The sequence below is a fragment of the Bombus affinis genome, chromosome 13, assembly GCF_024516045.1.
Source record: "Bombus affinis isolate iyBomAffi1 chromosome 13, iyBomAffi1.2, whole genome shotgun sequence".
Lineage (NCBI taxonomy): Eukaryota > Metazoa > Arthropoda > Insecta > Hymenoptera > Apidae > Bombus > Bombus affinis.
In genome coordinates, this window is record NC_066356.1 from 620,500 (window position 1) to 628,153 (window position 7,654).

General features: G+C 40.7%; 1 protein-coding gene across 2 annotated transcripts in view; it reads right to left on the reverse strand.

Moving 5' to 3' along the window:
* LOC126923635 (protein zerknuellt 1-like) overlaps window positions 1–6,439 on the reverse strand; it is a 103,782-nt gene extending 97,343 nt beyond the window's left edge. For both annotated transcript variants that reach the window (XM_050737307.1, XM_050737306.1), the window contains exon 1: window positions 6,039–6,439. The gene's annotated coding sequence lies outside the window, so the exon portion shown is untranslated. The remainder of the gene's footprint in view (window positions 1–6,038) is intronic.
* Between the last annotated feature and the right edge of the window lie 1,215 nt (window positions 6,440–7,654).

Consider the following 7,654-nt stretch of genomic DNA (forward strand, 5'->3'; position numbering starts at 1 on the left):
AATTAGCCAGGCCGGCCGTGTAATCGGGCGTGCAGAAAATTGCGAGGAAGGAACGTTAATTATGCGGACGTGACATAATGGCCCCGAAAACGACTTCGCTCGCTCCTGGACACGCGTTTTTGCAATTATTTTTAAAAGCGACAAATTTCGCGTCGCGCTACCAGCTCTTGATGAATTGTTTGTTCAAACAAAAAGGTATGCCAAGCGCGAATAGTACCGCGGCGCGAAAATTATAGGGCGACTTAATTGGGACGCCGTTGTAATTGGATGGCATTATTTTTCTGTTAAAACATCGCGTTTGTAATACTTGGAACATAAGTGCCGCAGAAGCCTAATGAGTGGTAAAAACGATTAAACGATCCGTTTTCGAAATCTTCGTCCCTTCTGCGGAGCCCTCATTATTTATCTGTTCTTTGTTAAAATGCAAATTACGACATTGCCGAGGAAATAAATTCTCAATTATAAAACAGCGATTGAGACAGATAGTAGCTTGGAAAATATATCGAAGTCCTTGAGAAAGATAACGTACATCTACATGGTCATTAAGTTAAAAAACGATCAAACGTCCACTCGTGTACTGCTATCCCTTGAGAGATTAATATCGATACGTGTCAGAAACTATAGAAATTTTCTCGATATTTATCCAATATCTTCGCCTACATTATGATAGATATTTCCAGTAATTGCACATCGGATTCATTTAACACTAGAAATTATTCTTCGTGCACGTTAACAGCTTCAGGAACCAACAACGTATCATCGTTAAAACCGATCAAACGTGGCAACTGGCGCGGCGGCGGCGTGTTTAAACGTGTCACACGTATTAACCACTCTTCAGAGGCACATTACACAAAGTTCGAAATTCCATTCCGCGCTCAGCCAACCGAAAGGTCCGCGTGCGCGTTCAGCAATAATGAAAATTTTCAAATTTCACGCTCGATTATCCGCGGCCCCGCTTACACACCACCGCCATTTGGCGCTTTTACAACCGCCAATCCCTTATACACAATGCCACCCTCCTATATCGCGATCGCGACATTGTTCGTTACGATACAGCGTGCAATGAAAAGACTTTATGATCAAAGATCGCAAAATTTAAAAGTTGTATCTTTCGAATATAATAATCTCTATGTTCTATAAAAGGTAATTGGCTACAAAATCTGGCGAATCGTCCTAATTCCAATAATGCCTCCATTGTCTCGCGGAATCGTTTACTCAATGCTAATATTTTTTCTCACTGGGCTTAAAGTGCGCAATAATTTCACGTTCTATCGTTACTATATAAATAATACTAAATTTAATGGTGTCTCGTGGTTAAATTGTACAAGTTTGATTATTCCGCGCAAGATTTGAAATTAAATATAAAAATATCGAAGCGCAGGTAACTCGAACGATGCTATCTAACCATGTCTTATATCAACCCCCATCGCGATTCGACGAGGTCGATTAAAAAGCGAACGAAATCTGGTGGACAAAACGGCGACATTTGTCGAGTGTCTGGCATTTGGTGTGTTCCTAATCGGTCAACCCCCGACGATTCACCCTTCATCGCCTCGTCCATCATAAGCGATCGCACGAAACGACATTAAACACGGCCGTGAAGCGTACGTGTCAGCCGCAGCCTCGAATTTCGCGTTATCTCTCCAAGTGCATCGTTGCATCCGCACGCACAGCAGTGAACAGATGGTGCAGCGTCTCGGCAGGACCTATGACAGGTTGGTCCTGCGCACCGGCAGCATTTCGTGGTTCATTTGCGGTACCCAGGGGTGCCATCTATTATCGAGGGTCGGCCTGCCACTGTCCCGAAAGTCGAGTCTCCCTTTTCTCTCTCTCTCACTCTCTCTCTCTCTCTCTCTCTCTCTCTCTCCTTCTCTTTCTCTCTCCGTATCCCCCTTTCGAAATCTATATGCGAAGGGTGGTTGTTTACATGGTGGAAAGGCAACTCGATTTAATTCGGTGATGATTTTTTAACGAGCTCTCCACCGTGGCTGGTGTGACGGTCTCGTAGATTGGGTTTCCGGGACCGGTATTTTGGCTTTTCCATTTGATCGCAGGACAACCCGGGCGTTCGTTCATTGAAGAGCGGAATTGCTTTTGGAAAAAACGTCACGCGAAACAATCATCGATGAATATGAATGATTTTTTCGCGTTCCCACCGACCGCGCAAAAGTTCCGGAAAACGAGGAAAATTGGGGGAATGTCGGGAACGATTAGATTGGAAGAAATTCGCGAAAGCGTTTGATTTGGATAGCGAAAGAAAGAATTTAATAATAGAACGAAAGAAAGAATTTAATAATATAACGAAAGAAAGAAGAATTTGGAAATACATTAAGAATTATTAGGTTCCAGAAAATTGCAGCATCTTCTTTCGATATTTTCACGCAGAAGATCGACACTGATTGGAGAAATTCGCCAATCGAATGATTAAGAATAGCAAAATAATGGAAAATATAGAGTTCCATAATTGAATTGCTCGAGCGAAATAATCAATATTCAGAAAGGAATTGAAAACATATTAAAAATGATTCGAATCAAGGAAATCATTAATGTTTCGTAATTTAATTGCTCAAGGAATATGATTAATATCCAATTACTCCCATGCTGTTAAGGTAAAAAATGAACGTTAGTGTTGAAGAATGACAGAGATCTGGAATTACAAGTCAGATAAAAAGCAGGCTCGATGAGAATCAAGATAGCCTACCTAGATAATCAACGACGATAATCAAGAGTTAATCAAATAGAATACCTTACACCAATTAGCTACCGAAGCCTTTGTATCACCAGGAACTACAAACCTCCCGAACATTTCCACACATAAATCACTCTTCTCAAACCACGTCCACTTGCTTATTCATGAAAAACATTCCTGATCAGTTGCTCACGACGCCCGCCAAGGTTTTCTCCTTTTACTGAATCAACACCTCTCCTCGATACTTATCCTATAATAACCTCTTTCGTGATCGATACCTCATTACATCAATATCAATCTTATTAAATTTTCTGCCGTGAGTAAATTTCCGCGAACATCTTACCAAGGTGTCGAACCAGCTACCTGCTACTTGTCGCAATCTCTTTTTCTCTTAAACCAGAATTTAAAGAAAAAGAAAAAAAAAAAGAAGAGACAGCGAGAGGAAAAAAGTGCAAGGCCGGCGAAAAAAGAGGGCGATCGCGATCACGATAAGCGGAGACTAATTAAAAACGAGTAAATTAGACTAACCAGTCGAGTAGACTCGGTTCGTGATCGGTGTTCAGCCACGCAATAATTCCGCGACGGGATTCTCCGTTCTCTTTCGTTTCCCGTGAGCCAGGTAGCACTCGATCTCTCTCGTTTCGAAGCGGTTTTTTAGCCGCGTTCCTTTCGAGCCCTCCGCCGCCTACGGGCGTTTCATTAATCTCGCGTCTCTCAATTTATTTTGTACGTCTTGTTAGGTGCCCCGGCCCGTTCTCGGGTGGTTATGTCTCACTCAAGAGGAGAGAACGCGCGCGATCCCGTGCTGGGTGATAATGAAAAGCGGACGCCCGGACAGGAGGAAGTCCACGGCATTGGAAGGGGACCACGGAGGCGAGGAAAAAAGGAAACGAGAGGCGAGCCGGCCAACGCTGGAAGTATTACCGGCACGATCTTCCCGTTTGCCACAGCCATGAGCAGTGAGTCATGGATTCGTTCGAACCAGGCTAGGCGCTCATCTGCGATTGCGATGCCTCGCTTTTCGCGCTGGAAATTCAACGTGATTACCGTGCGCGTAGATCGCCGATGAAATAATGCCTCATTTTTTGCATATTAGCGGTGAGTAATTGTGATTCGATGGTGGAAAGTAAGATAATTTGGCGTGAGACTCGGTAAAGGATTATGTGTGAAGAAAAGTCAGATAGTAGAAAGGTCTAGTCAATTTCTGAGGCAAACGTGTGAAATACTGATCGTATTGTAAACGCTCGTAAACTTCGAAGCTGCACCGTGTGTTTAGTTCAATTGTACTTTTTAAGACATTTGGTTTAAAATTTCGAGGGACGAGTCCAAAAGCAGTAAATACTTTGCAGAGATACGACAAAGCGTAAACATCGGAAATAAAAAAAATTTTTTGAATCAGAAATCTATATGACAAATTTTTATCGATTATAATTCAATTATCTCCGACAAAAATACAATCGAAAGTTTAAACTCCTGTAGAGTCTGTCGAACGATTCCACCCACGTTCTTACAATCGTATTTTGATCAGTTGCCAAGCAACTTACAGCATCCACGAAACGGCATCGGGTCGTGACAAATCACCCCTAACAAAGCTTCTGTCGTCATATAGGATCGGTTCGAACGAGGGAATCGCGTAATTAACGTGTCTGATCATCGTGCCCATCTCTTAACGCGACGTGGCGGCCGATCAAAAACGTTCTCCTTATCGTTTCCATCTATCTTTCATCCGTGTTCATCCCATAGGACCGAAAAAGGGGACTCACCCGGTGTACTGCTGACGTGTCCCTCTTTGACGAGCCACCACGGGGACGTTTCGTGACCCGCGCTTGCAAACTCATTGTTCCACGTGCTTTCTTCAAATCTACGCGCAATCCAACGTAAACATCTTAATAGCGAATTAGCAAATAACGATGGCCAAAGAGGACAACGAGCTTAACAATATTCTACCGCAAGGATTTTCATAGGGAATTTTACAACGTGCGAGTTCGAACACAGTAAACTTGATTTTTGTTTCGGGACATTAGGATATTCGGAGAAATTCTAAATTAATACGTGATATAATACTTCGATAACAGTGTTTATTGATATAATTTGTAATTGGTGCTTCATCAATTTTCTACGTCTGATATCGTTCAATAGCCAAAGATTAAGTATTAATTTTAATAAATCAATTTCGAAAGATAATTGGAAAGTACCAAGTACCAAATTAACAATTTATAACCCCTTGTATCTATTGTTTCGCGTCGCAATAATCGTAAAAAATATGGAAATGATACCCGTGCACCTTAGCCAGCTGAAGATCATAGTATTCAAAGAAAGTCTTATTAAATTATTATCGGTAATAATCATGGTAGTTGAAAGAACGATGTTTGTCGCTGAAAAGGAATTGCGAGAGTGCTACAAGAATCGAGAGTTCGATCGTGAGGGTTCGGAGAAAACAGAGACGAACGTGTAGGGAGAAAAGCGACTAGGAAAGCGTTGCCTCGACGTTAATTAGAAAGACAATCCTCATCAATCATGTTACGCAAATTCTGTTCTACGTTGTGTTTTAACGGTTTTACGTAAGCATTCTGATGCGCGATACGTGCGCGTAATTAGCGATTCATTTTTCTTGCGCGCTGTCTACCACGGGTAAAGGCAAGCAGCTCTTACGACACACGGCGTGTTATTCGATTCCCGAACCCCCACGAGGATGATACGCGTTTATTGGCGACACGAAATCGATCACTCTTAACCGCGCCACCATGTTTTCGTACTTGTGCTTTGACGACCACTCGCGCGAATAGAAAGACGAATAGAATGTCTTTTAGAGTGATTCAACGTTTGTGAGAGATTTTAAGCAGACTCAAGAAATAGGTATTCACCTATTGCCTTTTCGAGTCCTTTGTCTATAGCTTTCCAATAAGTAATCAAAATGAATGAAAATCAATTCCAAGTCTGAAAAATATAACGAACGAAGTAACGATTCTCAATTATACTTTTTTATCTTATTGAGTGTTGCTTTCCCTGCATAACGATACAACATTTGTTTCCCATTCTTTGATATCTGTATAAAGGTTCGCTGATTTTCCTGTATCAGATAACGCTATTTTCGATTATTCTAATTGTTAACTGTAAATTTTGGTAATTATTGTTCAAATATACCGTAAATATAACGTAAGACGAAAGACGACATCGTTTATAAAATAACCTGACAGTGAACCGAAGGAACGCGATATCAAAATGAGAATAGTAAAGGTTGTAGTAAAAATTCTCTAAAAGAATATTTAGCCTGTTCGTGGAAGATAACACGTGAACGAAACATCCGTGGGCGATTAAAAGTAGCGTTAATTAACATCGGCATAATTACCTGTTACAAGACGATCGATTCCAGCTGGAGGAGACACGGACGTATTAATTCGTGGCAGGAAGACCGGGCGAGTCTCTATCACGGCGTTCTGGATATTCCATTTCCACCTCGTTGCACGGTACCACGGTGATATAAATGCTAATTCGTGACGGGCATCTCCGATCGAGACTAGAGGAATCCGTACCTAATTTTCCTGCTGCCAAGGGATTCGCCGCGGAATAGAGACAGCTGTTTCTCCGCAGGAACACGAGAAACACGTCCCACTTTTCGCGCCAACTTTGACACATGCGCCGCCGCGTGCAGCGTTTTAATTGCATCCTCATTATTATCTGTGTAATTTCGTTCGATCAATTTTCCATGTGTTTTCGACGAATACGCCTTTTTCTTGTGGTGATAATATCTGAAAATGAAACATACGGTGTTACTCGTGAATTGTTCCACTAGGTCGTAACGTATGAAATGTTCACTTTTTTGGATTAGTGTTAATACTACTTTCAAAAAGCAATGCAAATTTCAATTGCATAAAATTAAAAATGACAACGATGTATAGTTGATTACATAGCGTCACCTTTGTCAGAAACTGTATGAACATCACATATACTTTGTAACTGAGGAGCTATGAAATTTCAAAGTGAAAAATTTCAACGCTTCAAAAATTTCGTTATATACAGGTTCGATTGAAGAATTAGAAAAACTCAGAAATATAAATCACTCGAATTTCTTGAGTATTCGCACTGAATGGTTTCCAACAAAAGATACGTAAAACCAAAAGGTACGAATTGAAATTCGATTCTATATAAATCAGATTGCTCATAAACAATATATTTTTCCATGCTCGTTTCTACATGAATAATTCGTAGTGTCTAAATGGACATTTCGTACGTTATCGATCTATCAGATACTTAAAAGCAACTTGAAACAGTGATTATTCTTATTTTATTTGATTTTCAGTAGAAGTTTCGTATGATAAGTTAAGAGTGAAATGAAAGTATTTTAAAGCTGAAACAGTATGCTGATTAATTTCAATAAATCAAAAGATATAGAGAAGGAATATCAAGCGTGGGCAGAGTCGATACACCTACGACGAAACACGACAACCGAGGAAACCGGAGGAGGGTTATTAAGACCAGTCAACATGTACGCTGCGTTTCGTACGAATATCACTGGATATCGCGTGAGGAACGTTCTCCTCGCTCGTAGATTGCATGCGCCGAACGTGTTACTGGCTTTGTCCACGTAAATTAATTATCTTCCACTATTTGTTCCGTTTCGCGAGCAACAAACACCATCGCGTGTGCACGTCAATGGATTCGAACATCTCGTACGTTTTTTGATAGAAACGACTTTGAACGAGTACAAAAATTGAGAAACATATTTTCCTGGACTATGTCCGAGGGTACTACTGTTAATATAACATAACTGTTAATATAACATAACTGCTTGTTTTAGGGCAGTACATATTTTTCTTAACGTTCCGCAAACTTCGAAGATATGAAAATATAGAAATATCTAATAGTTCGTAATTTGCGATTGCATCACGGTGTTAATTATATTGCCTACTAGGTTGGAAAATATTCGAGACGATATCGAGTAGAATTCGAGAATATTATTTATAT